Source organism: Vipera berus, assembly GCF_964194415.1.
Source record: "Vipera berus genome assembly, chromosome: 4".
NCBI lineage: Eukaryota > Metazoa > Chordata > Lepidosauria > Squamata > Viperidae > Vipera > Vipera berus.
In genome coordinates this window covers 64,119,443-64,136,020 of record NC_138206.1, presented here as the reverse complement: position 1 = coordinate 64,136,020, position 16,578 = coordinate 64,119,443, and the positions used below count along the sequence as shown (strand labels likewise).

Here is a 16,578-nt window from a genome sequence, read left to right as displayed (position 1 = left end):
AAATAGTTTATGCTTGTGTGCTAAGTATTTACAACTTGACTAAAATTTCTAACCCCCAGTGATTAGGAACAAGAAACTCTGTAGGATGGCACAACAGAAAGCAGCGTTTAAAGAATGTTGGCTTAAAATAAAAATGTCAGGTATGACTAGATGAAACTGCTATTGCATTTTTTAAATTTCAGACTTTGAATAACATTATTCATAAATGTCATGAGAATTAGCCAATTCGTGATTAGATTTATGCAGAACCACTGTGCTTGAAAAATAAATAGGTAAAAAATAATTTATCTTCCTTTGAGGGACCAGCAACAGCTTTCTGCTAGAAGCCAAACAAAAGATCCCAATTTTATAGCATATTCAGATAATATGGAAAAAAAAACCTGCACAGTTGCTTCTTTTCGGTGTTTTTCAAAATTGGGTCCAGGTCATATAATCATTATATTGAGTCTCAGTTATTTGAATTGGTCAAAGAATCTGCATGTAAGTCAAAAAACTTAACAGTTACTTAATAGTATCATCCTGTCTGAAGTCTGTATAGCCCCAACTCTGCTGTTGCTCAACATAGCTGTTTCAACATATGCAATATTGGGATATTATTCCTTCAGTCTCCAATAGAGTAACAGAGTTTTATTGTTTGCCGCTATTTGATAATTTTAGCATGTTGCACATTAACCCAGTTCCTTACATTATTATGGTACCTTATAAGATGACTGGGCCAAAGCCGAAAGGACGCTCAGCTGTGGATATGTCTGGTGGTGAAAGGAAAGTCCGATGCTGTAAAGATTTTTTCTCCATAGGAACCTGGAATGTAAGATCCATGAATCAAGGAAAACTGGACGTGGTCAAACAAGAGATGACAAGACTGAACATTGACATCTTAGGTATCAGCGAACTAAAATGGACAGGAATGGGTGAATTTAATTCAGATGACCATCAGGTATACTACTGTGGGCAAGAATCCTTCAGAAGAAATGGAGTAGCCTTCATAGTCAATAAAAGAGTAGGAAAAGCAATACTGGGATACAATCCTCAAAATGACAGAATGATCTCAGTTCGAATCCAAGGCAAACCATTCAATATCACAGTAGTCCAGGTCTATGCCCCAACCACCAGTGCTGAAGAGGATGAAATTGACCAGTTCTATGAAGCACTACAGCACCTTATAGAACTAACACCAAAAAATGACGTTCTTATCATCATGGGGGATTGGAATGCTAAAGTAGGAAGCCAAAAGATAACTGGAATAACAGGCAAGTTTGGCCTTGGAGTGCAAAATGAAGCAGGGCACAGGCTGATAGAATTCTGTCAAGAGAATACAATGGTCATAGCAAACACTCTTTTCCAACAACCCAAGAGACGGCTCTACACATGGACATCACCAGATGGTCAACACAGAAATCAGATTGACTATATGCTCTGCAGCCAAAGATGGAGAAGCTCTATACAGTCAGTAAAAACAAGACCAGGAGCTGACTGTGGCTCAGACCATGAGCTTCTCCTTGCAAAGTTTAGGCTTAAACTGAAGAAAGTAGGGAAAAGCACTAGGCCACTCAGGTATGAATTAAATCATATCCCTGTTGAATATACAGTAGAGGTGACAAATAGATTTAAGGAATTAGATCTGATAGACAGAGTGCCTGAAGAACTATGGACAGAGGTTCGCGACATTGTACAACAGGTAGCAACCAAAACCATCCCAAAGAAAAAGAAATGCAAGAAAGCAAAATGGCTGTCTGAGGAAGCTTTGCAAATAGCTGAGGAAAGGAGGGAAGCGAAAGGCAAGGGAGAAAAAGAAAGATACACCCAATTGAATGCAGAATTCCAGAGAATAGCTAGAAGAGATAAGAATGCCTTCTTAAATGAACAGTGCAAAGAAATAGAAGAAAATAATAGAATAGGGAGGACCAGAGATCTTTTCAAGAAAATTGGAGAAATGAAGGGAACGTTTAATGCAAAAATGGGCATGATAAAGGACCAAAATGGCAGGGACCTAACAGAGGCAGAAGAGATTAAGAAGAGGTGGCAAAATTACACAGAAGAACTATACAAGAATGAGCTTAACGTCCCTGATAATCACAATGAGGTGGTCACTGACCTCGAGCCAGACATCCTAGAATGTGAAGTGAAGTGGGCCTTAGAAAAGCTGAGCAACAACAAAGCTAGTGGAAGTGACAGTATTCCAGCTGAGCTATTCAAAATCTTAAAAGACAATGCAGTAAAAGTGCTACACTCAATTTGCCAGCAAATTTGGAAAACTCAACAATGGCCACAGGATTGGAAAAGATCAGTTTACATTCCAATTCCAAAGAAAGGCAGTGCCAAAGAATGTTCAAACTATCGCACCATTGCACTCATTTCTCATGCTAGTAAAGTCATGCTTAAAATCCTACAAGCTAGACTTCAGCAGTATGTGGATCGAGAACTACCAGAAGTGCAGGCAGGATTTCGAAGAGGCAGAGGAACTAGAGATCAAATTGCCAACATACGCTGGATCATGGAGAAAGCTAGGGAGTTCCAGAAAAACATCTACTTCTGCTTCATTGACTATGCTAAAGCCTTTGATTGTGTGGATCATAACAAACTGTGGCAAGTTCTTAAAGAGATGGGAGTACCAGACCATCTTATTTGTCTCTTGAGAAACCTATATGCGGGTCAAGAAGCAACAGTGAGAACTGGACACGGAACCACTGATTGGTTCAAAATTGGGAAAGGAGTCCGGCAAGGCTGTATACTGTCGCCCTGCCTATTTAACTTATATGCAGAGCACATCATGAGAAAGGCAGGGCTAGATGAATCAAAAGTTGGAATTAAGATTGCCGGAAGAAATATCAACAACCTAAGATACGCAGATGATACCACTCTAATGGCAGAAAGTGAAGAAGAACTAAAGAGCCTCTTGTTGCAGGTGAAGAAGGAGAGTGCAAAACTTGGGTTGAAACTTAACATTAAGAAAACCAAGATCATGGCATCTGGCCCTCTCAATTCCTGGCAAATAGATGGGGAAGAAATGGAGGTAGTGACAGATTTTATTTTCCTGGGCTCCAAGATCACTGCAGATGGGGACTGTAGCCAAGAAATTAAAAGACGCTTGCTCCTAGGGAGGAAAGCCATGGCAAATCTAGACAGCACACTAAAAAGCAGAGACATCACCCTGTCAACAAAAGTGCGTATAGTCAAGGCTATGGTCTTCCCAGTTGCAACGTATGGCAGTGAAAGTTGGACCATAAGAAAGGCTGAGCGCCAAAGAATTGAGGCCTTTGAACTGTGGTGCTGGAGAAGACTCCTGCGAGTCCCTTGGACCGCAAGGCGATCAAACCGGTCAGTCCTAGAGGAGATCAATCCTGACTGCTCTTTAGAAGGCCAGATCCTGAAGCTAAAACTCAAGTACTTTGGCCACCTAATGATAAGGAAGGACTCACTGGAGAAGAGCCTAATGCTGGGAAAGATCGAGGGCAATAGAAGAAGGGGACGACAGAGAATGAGGTGGCTGGATGGAGTCACTGAAGCAGTAGGCGTGAGCTTAAATGGACTCCAGAAGATGGTAGAGGACAGGAAGGCCTGGAGGAATGTTGTCCATAGGGTCGCGATGGGTCGGACACGACTTCGCAGCTAACAACAACAACATAAGATGACTGACTGACTGACTGAATAAATAAAGCTACTTACCTTGTTTTCCAGCTTAAAATATATGTGTTGCATTATCATATTGAAAGTGTTGTTTGGCATGGTTTTTATTTTTATTTAAAATATAGTGGAGGGAATTGATTCAATTCTTGAATGGCAACTAGCATGTACATTCAACTGAATGTAGCCTTTTGCCTTGACTTCTGTTAGAATCTGTATCTATCCCTTCTTATTATTATTCACTCAAAATTTTCTCCCAGACTAAGGCACTGGCCAATGACAATTCATTCCATTTTCCCTCAGGGAGTAATGTTCCCAAATGAACTGTTATGTAAGAGCCATTCTGCTATCAGTTGCTCAAAGTATGTATTTGATTATTGCTAATGAACTGCAATGGGCAATTAATTTTTTTCCAGACATTTTGATGCCAGTGAAGAAGAGGACGTTTGAGATTCTGTTTATTCAGATATAAGCTTCTACTGACAGAATAGATTTATTAACTTAAGTTGTCTTCATAAGGGTATTTTTAAACTTAGCTGTCAACCAAGCTATTAGTGAGGAATTTTTAAACATTCCAATTCCATGACCATTAAAATAAAAACTTGTAGAAGCCTCTCCCTAAATAAAAGTAAATGATTTAATTGGATCAAGAAATGTACTACTTTATTAAGGTTAATTAAGGTTTATTTTATATGTCAGATAAAACATAGCTTTAGCAATTATGTTTTATAAAACAATTTCACAAATAAAAATGTTTTATTATAAATAAAAGAATAACAGAATGAGAAGGAACCTTGGAGGTCTTCTAATCCAACTCTCTACTCAAGCAGGAAACCTTATACCATTTCAGGCAAATGGTTGTCCAATCTGTTCTTGAAAACTTTCATTGTCGGAGCACCCACACCCTCTGGAGGCAACCTAAAACTAAGGAGAAATTCCCTGACAGAACAATTAATCAGTGGAAACTAATTGTTCTGTCAGGAAATTTCTCTTTAGTTCTAGGTTAGTTTTCTCCTTGATTAGTTTCCATCCATTGTTTCTTGTCCTGCCTTCAGTGGAAAATAGTTTAACTCCCTCTTTGTGGCAGCCCTTCACTGTAGATCAGACAAGTCAAACTCGTGACATCATGTGACGTTGTGCAATGTATCAGGACAGTTTTGCCATTGATGGCAATGGGGTGGATGCGGCTTCCGCTTCATGCATCCGGCCCATGGGCCGGCAGTTTGACACCCCTGTAGATATTGGAACACGCTATTATATCACCCTTGGTTCTTTTTTATTAAACCAGACATACCCAATCTTCATACGTTTTAGCCTCCAGTCCCCTAATCACCTTTGTTGGTCTTTTCTGCACTCTTTCTAGAGTCTCAACACCTTTTTTATAATGGTAATCAGAACTGAATGCAGTATTCCAAATATGCTCTTATCAGTGCAACGTAAAGTGATACTATTACTTCATGTACTATCCCTTTCTTGGTGCAGCCTAGGACTGCATTGCTTCTTTGGCAGCTGCAGAACACTGCTGGCTTATAATTAAGTGGTTGTCCTCTAGGACAGCTAGATCTCTCTCATAATCACTGCTGTTCAGCTAGATACCACCTATTCTGTACCTGTGCATGTGTGCATTTGTTTTTTGTAGCCTAGATGTAAGACCTTACTTTCCTCACCACTGAACTTCATTTTGTTGCATAGGGCCCAGTGTTCAAGTCTGTCAAGATCTATTTTTCTAAATTCTGTCATCAAATTCATCTGTTGGTGATGCTGTCTATCCCACATTTTTCTATCTTACCAAGACATAGGCTGTGGTCTACTTTGTCAAATGCCTAAATGAAGTGTAAGTAAACTATATTCCCAGTATTTCCCTGATCTACTAATGTAGTCATCTTGTCAAAGGCAATTAGCTTTTTCTGGCATGATCTGTTTTTAACAAACCCACAATGATTTTTAGTACTAGATTTGCTTGTTTCTAGGTGTTCAGAGATCCATTGCTTGATTATCTTTTCCAGGTTTTTCCTATATATTGATGTCAGGCTAATTGGTCTGTGGTTTTCTGGATACAATTTTCCGCTTTTTGAAGACTGAACACATCAATTCTTTTCCTGTTCTCTGGTAGTTCCTCGGTGCTCCAGGAACTTTGAAAGATTTGGTTCAGTGGTTCCAAGATCACAGCTTCTTCAGAACCCCAGGATGAATCCATCTGGTCGTGGTGATACAAAGAATGAATTAAGCAATTCTGTTTTCTCACTGCTACCCATCACCTCCTAGCCTTCTTCTCCCATTAGTGAACCAATTGTTTCCTTAATTTTTTTCTTGTTTTTTACATATTGAAACTTTTTAAATCATTTTTAGCATTTGTGAGCCTTAGCTTTCCTGAATTCATTCTTACAAATTCAGGCTGTTTTAGTTATGTGTCCCTCTATTTTTATACTTGTCCTTTTGTCTCTCAGTTTATTAGAGTTTTTTGTGCAAACATGCTGCTTCATCTGGAGTCTTTTATTTCTTTTTCTCAATAATGTTGTTGTTGTTGTTAGTTGCGAAGTCGTGTCCGACCCATCGCGACCCTATGGACAATGTTCCTCCAGGCTTTCCTGTCCTCTACCATCTTCTGGAGTCCATTTAAGCTCACGCCTACTGCTTCAGTGACTCCATCCAGCCACCTCATTCTCTGTCGTCCCCTTCTTCTATTGCCCTCAATCTTTCCCAGCATTAGGCTCTTCTCCAGTGAGTCCTTCCTCCTCATTAGGTGGCCAAAGTATTTGAGTTTTAGCTTCAGGATCTGGCCTTCTAAAGAGCAGTCAGGGTTGATCTCCTCTAGGACTGACCGGTTTGATCGCCTTGCAGTCCAAGGGACTCGCAGGAGTCTTCTCCAGCACCAGAGTTCAAAGGCCTCAATTCTTTTGCGCTCAGCCTTTCTTATGGTCCAACTTTCACTGCCATACATTGCAACTGGGAAGACCATAGCCTTGACTATACGCACTTTTGTTGACAGGGTGATGTCTCTGCTTTTTAGTGTGCTGTCTAGATTTGCCATGGCTTTCCTCCCGAGGAGCAAGCGTCTTTTAATTTCTTGACTACAGTCCCCATCTGCAGTGATCTTGGAGCCCAGGAAAATAAAATCTGTCACTACCTCCATTTCTTCCCCATCTATTTGCCAGGAATTGAGAGGGCCGGATGCCATGATCTTGGTTTTCTTAATGTTTAGTTTCAACCCAACTTTTGCACTCTCCTTCTTCACTCGCAACAAGAGACTCTTCAGTTCCTCTTCACTTTCTGTCATTAGAGTGGTATCATCTGCATATCTTAGGTTGTTGATATTTCTTCCAGCAATCTTAATTCCAACTTTTGATTCATCTAGCCCTGCCTTTCTCATGATGTGCTCTGCATATAAGTTAAATAGGCAAGGCGACAGTATACAGCCTTGCCGGACTCCTTTCCCAATTTGGAACCAATCAGTGGTTCCGTGTCCAGTTCTCACTGTTGCTTCTTGGCCCGCATATAGGTTTCTCAAGAGACAAATAAGATGTTCTGGTACTCCCATCTCTTTAAGAACTTGCCACAGTTTGTTATGATCCACACAATCAAAGGCTTTAGCATAGTCAATGAAGCAGAAGTAGATGTTTTTCTGGAACTCTCTAGCTTTCTCCATGATCCAGCGTATGTTGGCTATTTGATCTCTAGTTCCTCTGCCTCTTCGAAATCCTGCCTGTACTTCTGGTAGTTCTCGATCCACATACTGCTGGAGTCTAGCTTGTAGGATTTTAAGCATAACTTTACTAGCATGAGAAATGAGTGCAATGGTGCGATAGTTTGAACATTCTTTGGCACTGCCTTTCTTTGGAATTGGAATGTAAACTGATCTTTTCCAATCCTGTGGCCACTGTTGAGTTTTCCAAATTTGCTGGCAAATTGAGTGTAGCACTTTTACTGCATCGTCTTTTAAGATTTTGAATAGCTCAGCTGGAATACTGTCACCTCCACTAGCTTTGTTGTTGCTCAGCTTTTCTAAGGCCCACTTCACTTCACATTCTAGGATGTCTGGCTCGAGGTCAGTGACCACATCATTGTGATTATCTGGGACGTTAAGCTCATTCTTGTATAGTTCTTCTGTGTAATTTTGCCACCTCTTCTTAATCTCTTCTGCCTCTGTTAGGTCCCTGCCATTTTGGTCCTTTATCATGCCCATTTTTGCATTGAACGTTCCCTTCATCTCTCCAATTTTCTTGAAAAGATCTCTGGTCCTCCCTATTCTATTGTTTTCTTCTATTTCTTTGCACTGTTCATTTAAGAAGGCATTCTTATCTCTTCTAGCTATTCTCTGGAATTCTGCATTCAATTGGGCGTATCTTTCTTTTTCTCCCTTGCCTTTTGCTTCCCTCCTTTCCTCAGCTATTTGCAAAGCTTCCTCAGACAGCCATTTTGCTTTCTTGCATTTCTTTTTCTTTGGGATGGTTTTGGTTGCTACCTCTTGTACAATGTTGCGAACCTCTGTCCATAGTTCTTCAGGCACCCTGTCTATCAGATCTAATTCCTTAAATCTATTTGTCACCTCTACTGTATATTCAACGGGGATATGATTTAATTCATACCTGACTGGCCTGGTGCTTTTCCCAACTTTCTTCAGTTTAAGCCTAAACTTTGCAACAAGAAGCTCATGGTCTGAGCCACAGTCAGCTCCTGGTCTTGTTTTTACTGACTGTATAGAGCTTCTCCATCTTTGGCTGCAGAGCATATAGTCAATCTGATTTCTGTGTTGACCGTCTGGTGATGTCCATGTGTAGAGCCGTCTCTTGGGTTGTTGGAAAAGAGTGTTTGCTATGACCATCGTATTCTCTTGACAAAATTCTATCAGCCTGTGCCCTGCTTCATTTTGTACTCCAAGGCCAAACTTGCCTGTTATTCCGGTTATCTTTTGGCTTCCTACTTTAGCATTCCAATCCCCCATGATGATAAAGACATCATTTTTTGGTGTTGTGTTAAACTAGGCTTTTATAATCTCATTTTCAGAGTTTCTCAAGTATCTTGAGTTGTTTCCCTCTTTAAGATTTTCATCCATGGAATACCTTCTAAGTTCTAAGTTTTTTGAAGTCATCTCTTTTAAAGTGTAAGATACTAATTTCACTTTATTCCATTACTTATGCCTGCATTATGTTGAATTAAAAGTGACATGGTCACTTTCCCTCAAAGTTCCCACAACTTTAACCCCTTACATTTAATCCCTATTAGTAATCCCTAACTTTTGGATGAAAAAGTTGTCTGGTTCATCAGGATTTTGTTTAATCTCTCAATTGGTTTGTCTTCCAGTTGATGTCAGGGTAAAGTCCCACATTACTACTGGAATTCATTCCCTGCACATATTAACTAACTGATTAGCAAAAACTTCATCTATTTCCTCTATTTGATTGGGTGTTCTGTAGTATATGCTTACGGTAATGCCATTTCTTTTCTAAATGCATTCAAGAAAGTTTTTTTCCTTGGTTTTCTTTTTCTTTTTTTCATTTCTATAGAGGTGTGGTTATTAGGAAACTCCACATCTTCTTTTGTTAGGTCTGTTTCCTTTAAAAAAAAATTAAATCCTCCTAACAGTATGTTCCAGTCATAAGTTCCATCCCACCAAGTGTTGGTAATGGCAACAATGTTATACCTGCCCTCATGTACTAGGATTTCAAGATTGCCATTTGTTCCTCATACTTTGAAGATTAGTATGTAGACATCTGCATCCTTTTTGACTGATCCTGCATTTGTTTTCTACATCTCCTGTTTTATATCTGAGCTCCTCTTCTTTCACACTACTTAATTGGTTGTCTTGAGTTTATGCTCGGGATTAGGTTCTAAAAATAGGTCTCCTTCCCCTTCCACATTTAGTGTAAATCCCTTTGGTTAAGCTGAACAAATTATTTTCCAAAAACATTCTTCCCAATTCTTATGAAGTGTAGTCCCTCCTCTGCAGAAGACCTTCATGTAGGTAATTTAGACTGTTGTCTAGGAATCTAAAGTTCTCTCAATGCACCATTCTTTAAATAAGTTATTTGCTTCTAAAAATCTGTTCCCTCATTGAATGTTGTCCTTCCATTGGAACTACAGGTGAAACCCCACCTGTGCTCCCATCTCTTTGGCTTTCATGCCTTACTGTTCATATTCTCTTGATATTGTTTTCAGGTCTTTGTTGTATCACTCATATCCCCATGAAAGAAGAGAAAAAGTTAATAGGTTTAAATTATTTTAGTAAGTCTCTCAGTCACATATTTGGAAGACAACATTGATAGATTGCCTGGTCTACAAATTACTTATTCCATTCCTATGAGTAGTGGGTCTCCAACACATGCCTTTTTTTTCTTGGGAAAGTCTGGTCTACTTTTGTTCCTGTCACTGATACACTTGATGATGTCCCTTCTCCAGATGTTTGCACTTTCTTCCAGTGAAGTTGATTGTTTAGGTCCAGTGAGACTGGACTGAATCAAACTGCCTGGTCGTTGTTCTCATTTTTTTCTTCTATGAGTTACATTATTTACACATTGCTATTTTTATTTTGGTTTATTTTATATTGCCTTAGTTTACTTGAGGAACAAAGCTGAGAAAGAAACATGCAGCATATTAAGCTTAGACAATCTTCAGAGGGAATATGAATATATCTTGGAAATAACAGCTCCAGTTGAATAAATTTACTAATATAAGAGGGCTGAAGTTCCTACCATAGATTTCAAGATTCTCTACTTTACCTCAACCCTTTAATTAAACATCTTATTGAAACCTATTTAATTCTCATAAGGCCTATAACTTTGCATATTCTACCTTAAGATATATCCTTGCAGAAACTAGGAATGGGAGGAAATGTTTGTTTGCTTCACATTTTAAGGTAAATTTACCCAATTACCTTATTGACCAGGAATGGACAATCTTTGGTAGCCAAGGCATTTCACCAAAAATAAGTTATGGTAGACAAGACAGTCAAATATGATTTATTCAACCCTATAAAATCTATAAAATTTTATAGATGCTATAAAATCTTGTTACTATATAAAACAAGTTCCAAGCTCCTTAAGAAATTCAGTTGAGTTTCCTCACCTGGGTTTATTTTATTCATTTACTTAATCAATTTGCATGGCTGCCCAAATCAGTTGCAAATTTTGGTAGCTAATATCAAAATAAATATAAATAAAATAACAAAAAGAGAAAAGAAAAAAAAACAATCACATCCCAAGCCAACCACATTTTCTATTCTAATAGCAATAGCACTTAGACTTATATACCAGTTTACTGTGCTTTACAGCCCTCTCTAAGTGGTTTACAGAGTTAGCATATTGCCCCCAACAATCTAGCTCTTCGTTTTATCAACCTTGGAAGGATGAAAAGTTGAGTCAACCTTGAGCCGGTCAAGTTTGAACTACTGGCAGTCAGCAGAGTTAGCCTGCAATACTGCATTCTAACCACTGTGCCACCAAAACTCTTATAGTACAGGGTCATTTACAGCCTAGCTCAAGGCTGAGGAGAGAAACAGGTTTTCAACATATTGCAAAAGGCCACCAGAGTCAGGGCCATCCCCATCTCAGGGGTACGTTGTCTTACAGGCCAGGTTTTGTGACAGAGAATGAAATTTTACTCAGTCCCATCAGATGATATTACTTGGGAGGCATGACTATGCCTGTCCTGTGGCTCTTATGGGAAAACAGAAATTATCAGATTTCAATAGCCCAATAAATAACCCAGCACTATATTGTGCTTTTTAGGTGATAGCACTTTAATTGAATGCAGGAGCCCATTGGGAGTAGTGCAGCTTGTGTCGTACCGGCTATAATGCACATACTATGGTATGCCCGTAACTACCTGCACTGCTGAATTGTGGACCAATTATAACTACTGAGTGGTCTTATAAGGCAACCCCATGAATACTATACAATAATACAGCTGGGAGAAAACCAAGGCATGAGTAATGAGAACAGTGCTTCCCAGTTAAGGAATATGCACAATTGGTGCATTAGATAGATTTGTTCAACAATTCTCCTGGCTCTTTGAGCAATAGTCAATAGTCCAAAAGAACCCCCAAAGTGTACACTAGTTCTGTCTCATGGAGTACTACCCCATGTGGAATTAATGATGAAAATTCCCACGTCTGGTGGCTTTTAAAATCTGTAACTTGAATAGAGCTGTTGTTGCTTGGATTAAGCCAAAACTTGATATTCTCCATCCAAATCCAGGCAGTCACCAGCACTGGGGGGAAAAAACAAAAAAACATTGGTAACATTACTTGATAGGCCAAGGATAGAAATATACAATTGAATATCATCAGGATATTGATATTAATTCCATGCTAGTATATGACCTTGTCCTGTGGCTTCATATACTAATCATGTTGCATATGATTATGAAAAGTAATGGTAACATTTCCACCTCAAAATGACATTGTCACTGTCCCAAGACCCACACAAGATCAAATGTGTCTTCTGCAATGTGTTATGCCCTCAGTAATCTGGGTCAGGTCAATGGTTTCCATAGTGACCATGAATTCCTTAGCCACTTCTGACTTTGTAACCAGGCAAGATGGACCTGAATGTAGAATATGTTTTTCTTCAGAATATATTGTTAAACATAACAGGAAACAGAAATATATTCAGTATATAAATAAAGTTATTTTTTAAATAGTATGTATTAAATTTGTTATAAATGAATGTATTCGTCTAGCATGATAACAGATTATAAGGATGTATTATAAGAAGATAACTAGATGACTGGAGCCACCTAGTGATAAACAAAATGTCTGCTCTTAGTTTTTCATTTACATTTATTATTGTACTGATTTATTTTCATGCGTACATATACATACATATATATCCATCAAACTATTATTTTTCAGGTTAAATGAACAGAATAATAGTAATAATAATAGCAATAATAATAATAACAACAATAACAATAATAATAGGAGTAGTAGGAGTAGTATTAGTAAATTAAACGTATGAAATAAAAGTAAATTTATAAATTTGACAAATACAGCAAAATAATCATATGCTTTAGGGCAGGGGTCTTCAAACTTGGCCCTTTTATGACTTGTGGACTTCAACTCCCAGAATTCCTCAGCCAGACATGCCAAGTTTGAAGACCCATGCTTTAGGGCATCAAGGAAGAGGGGCATTCCATAGTTTACCCCTTAGCTATCACATTCTTAACTCTTTCAGTGCCATACTCATCTGCTGTGTTTGACTTTAATCTACATTGGTGAAAAAATGTTTCAGCGTGGTACTTCACTAAAATTTAAATTTTTGATTTAAATGTGACTTCTATTGACTTCTACTTAACCTTGGTAAATCAAGATTTCACATCAAATTGTTTAGTTAAATAGAGAAGGTACACAAAAGCCTTAGAAATATCAAAGCTACATGCAACATTCCTTGCTTATGTTACAGATAGCATTGCTCAATTCTGGAACATTGGGAGTATGACACAGTTTAGCCAAAATCCAGTTTTGTTTTATGCTTCATTGTGTTATCTTATGCAAGATAGGATCCCTAATCTAGAGATGTCCTTGAAAGTCAAAGTAAACAACACAACATAACCATAACCAACATAAATGATGGTACATGCAGTATCCTATAATCATACAACTCCCCTTCTTGAGTTCTTTGCTTACAATATGCTATTCTGTGACAATAGTAAATAATTTATATTTTATATAATTCATGTGATAAACTAATGTAGGCTCAATAAGTTTAATCAAAGAGACTTCATTAAAGCAAGACAATAAATAGCATGTTTTAACATTTGAGCCATGAGATACGTTTCTTAACATTAAAGTAACCCATTTCTATCTTAACTTAAGCAAAGTTCAAAGATTATCAAGTATTATAGCAATGATTTACTTTGTTGAGATTCTGTAAGATAAAGGCATAGGAGTAGTTTCTATATGAATAGCTTGTGAGAATGAAATGTGTAACAACTGATAAAAGTTCAGATATATAATAAGAGTTTTGTTAATAATGTTAAATAAGAGTATGTCAATAATGTAATTGTTTGTTCTTGATTTCTGCAAAAAGGTAGTAACATCTGAAATGAACAAGTATAATTTATTTGTGAATTAAATATTTGAAATCCATCATTCACAATGAAAACTAGAAAGCAAATTGTCAATGGGAGCAAATTAAACCAAAGAGAATTTTGAACAGAAACAAGTCAGGGATCTGTCAGCCATGGATTGGCAGCTATTTTTTTTTCAAAGTTTTTAAATCTGGCTTATTTATTTTAAGTTTACTTTCTTAAAATCCTCATGTTCTCCCAGCCACTATCAGACCACAAATTGCCAGCAAAAAAGTCATCTCTTTTTGTTTGTTTGTTTTCTTAAAATTTTATATAGGTATTATTTGTTTTCTTCTACAACTAATTCTCTTGTGCAGGTCTAACATGGATATATCAAAAAAAATTATTCTTATTCTTATCTTATATTAAATTATTGTAGGATAAAAGCCTTGTCAGTAAATGTTTGAAGTGTAGTATACACTTCACATTCACATACATTTCACATTGGTTCATCTTGCCATTCCACAGCTGAAAGTGAATTATTAGCCCAAAGTCAACCATCCAACCCATGGACCTATGGGAGGACTAGGACCAGGGTCTCCCCTCTTTAATTGAGCATCTAAACCACTACACCACACTAGTTTGCAATATGTACAATACATTACAATATATTTTTTTTAAAAAAATCAGAATTATGAAATACGGCAAATAAAGGTAAATACTATCAACATACAGACAGTCATTTTGGTGTAGTGGTTAAATTTCACCTTATGCACAAAGACAGCTAAGTGACCTTAAGCAAGTCACTTTTTCTCAGCCCTAAGAAGGAGGCAATGGCAAGCCACTTCTGAAAAACCTGGCCAAGAAAAAATTGCAGGAACTTATCCAAAAAGTCTCTAAGAATCGAACACAACTGAAGAGAAAGGGGAAAAAATCAATATATATTTAATATGATCATAATACCATTATCATAAAAACCAAAGCATTTTATAATGAAGGAGCCAGATTCATTCCAATTTAGGAACATATTCTATTCTCACTTGGGACAGAATAGAATAGAATAGAATAGAATAGAATAGAATAGAATAGAATAGAATAGAATAGAATAGAATAGAATAGAATAGAATAGAATAGAATAGAATCTGGAAGGGACCTTGGAGGTCTTCTAGTTCAGCCCCCTGCTCAAGCAGGAGAATCTATACCATTTCAGATAAGTGACTGTCTAGGTTGCTTCTCTCTTTGGTCAGTTTCCAACCATTGTTTCTTGTCTTGCCCTCCGGGACTTTGGAGAATAGTTTGACGCCCTCTTCTTTGTGGCAGCCCCTCAAATACTAGAATACTGCTATCATGTCATCCCGTTTCTTCTTTTCTTTTGACTAGCCAAACGCAAGTCCTGCAGCTGTTCTTCATATGTTTTAGTCTCCAGACCTTTGATCATTTTAGCTGTTCTTCTCTGAACTTTTTCCAAAATGTCAACATCTTTTTTGTAGTATGGTGACCAAGATTGGTTGCAGTATTTCAGGTGTGGTCTCACTAGGGTTTTATAAAGCAGTACTAATACTTCACGTGATCTTGATTCTAAGCCTTTGTTTATACAAACCAGGATTGTATTAGCTTTTTTGGCTGCTGCTGCACACTGCTAACTCATAGTCAAGTGATCATCTAGTAGGACTCCCAGGTCCCTCTCAGTTACTGTTTTTGAGTCAGGTTTGTTTGTTTTTTGTTATGTTGGGCTACCATCTCTTTTTGTGTGAAGACTGATGTAAAGAATGAGTTAATCAGCTCTGTTTTCTCTCTACTGCCTGTTACTTCCTTGCCATCTTCTCTCTTTAGTGGACATACTTAAAAAGCTATATTTTTAATACTAGGAATACTAAGAGTGAGGGTGTAGTTTTATAGGTTGATGGTAGGGTACCTCACAAAAAGGTGAACTTCTATGTGTTCCCCTCTATTTTTGCACTATATTAAAGTGGGGTTTCTCAGAAATCTCTTTCCACTTATATTGGAGTTTTCAGTGATTATTTATAAAGATTTGGTTTACACTTTTCTTTACTGCAATAGATTAGATTAGATTAGATTATTCATTAATACTATTTTATCATGTTCATTTTTATTCCAAATTGGCAAGGTGTCTTTAATCTTTGATAAAGTTTTAGTAAATTAGATTTAAAGATGCTACTGTATTGTGTTATTAAAATAGATTCCTAAATTTTGGAATTGATCTACTCATAAAGAATTGTGTACTTGGCATACCTGAATGCAAAAAAAAAAAAAGATACTCTCATACCAGATCCCAACAGTAGGCTTTATGAAATCTGGTCTCTCAGCCTTTGACTTAACTTTTTACTGATGCAAAGGTATAATATTCCATCTTATTATGGCTTATTTTGTATTGTGTATTAAACATATTTGCTATATTTCATATGTACTTTTATAGTCCAGTCACTGCAAAATTTCAGATAAAGATTTTAAATGTTGAGCATGACATTCAGCTTTTCAGAAAGCTAACATAGAGGGAGCATAAGATACTGTATATTTGAAAGAAAGGTGTTCCATACCTCCTTACGGTCTCATAGGGAGAGGATTCTAAGGAATCTTCCATTCCTTTATGCATGAACCAGGCAGATTTTACATTGAGAAGATGCCCTCTAAAGTTAATTATATAGCCAAGCTTTTCATATTTAAACCAGCACTTTGAAAGCTATTTATACCTAATACAGCTACTGTCGTATTACATGAGTACTTACTTGCCAAAATCCTTGTTGCCACACTTGACCTGCAAGCAGCAGTTTCTTGATAATTTCCAAAGGTAATTAGGCAACTCCATGTAGAATGTGTTACAGCGGTCTAAGTACTTGGTGATGAGGGAATGAGTCACTGTTGCCAGGGATGTTTAGACGATGTCTTTCATTCAGCAATACAATAAATTAGCTTGGTAACACTACAGTT

The 16,578-nt window shown here is 37.5% G+C and overlaps 1 long non-coding RNA gene across 1 annotated transcript; it reads right to left on the bottom strand.

The window, feature by feature from the left end:
* Positions 1-10,564: 10,564 nt before the first annotated feature.
* LOC308668087 lies at positions 10,565-16,578 on the bottom strand. The gene is made up of 2 exons (XR_014026442.1): positions 16,377-16,578; positions 10,565-11,829 (listed from the first exon to the last, which is right to left on the bottom strand). It is a non-coding gene; the product is annotated as an uncharacterized lncRNA (long non-coding RNA).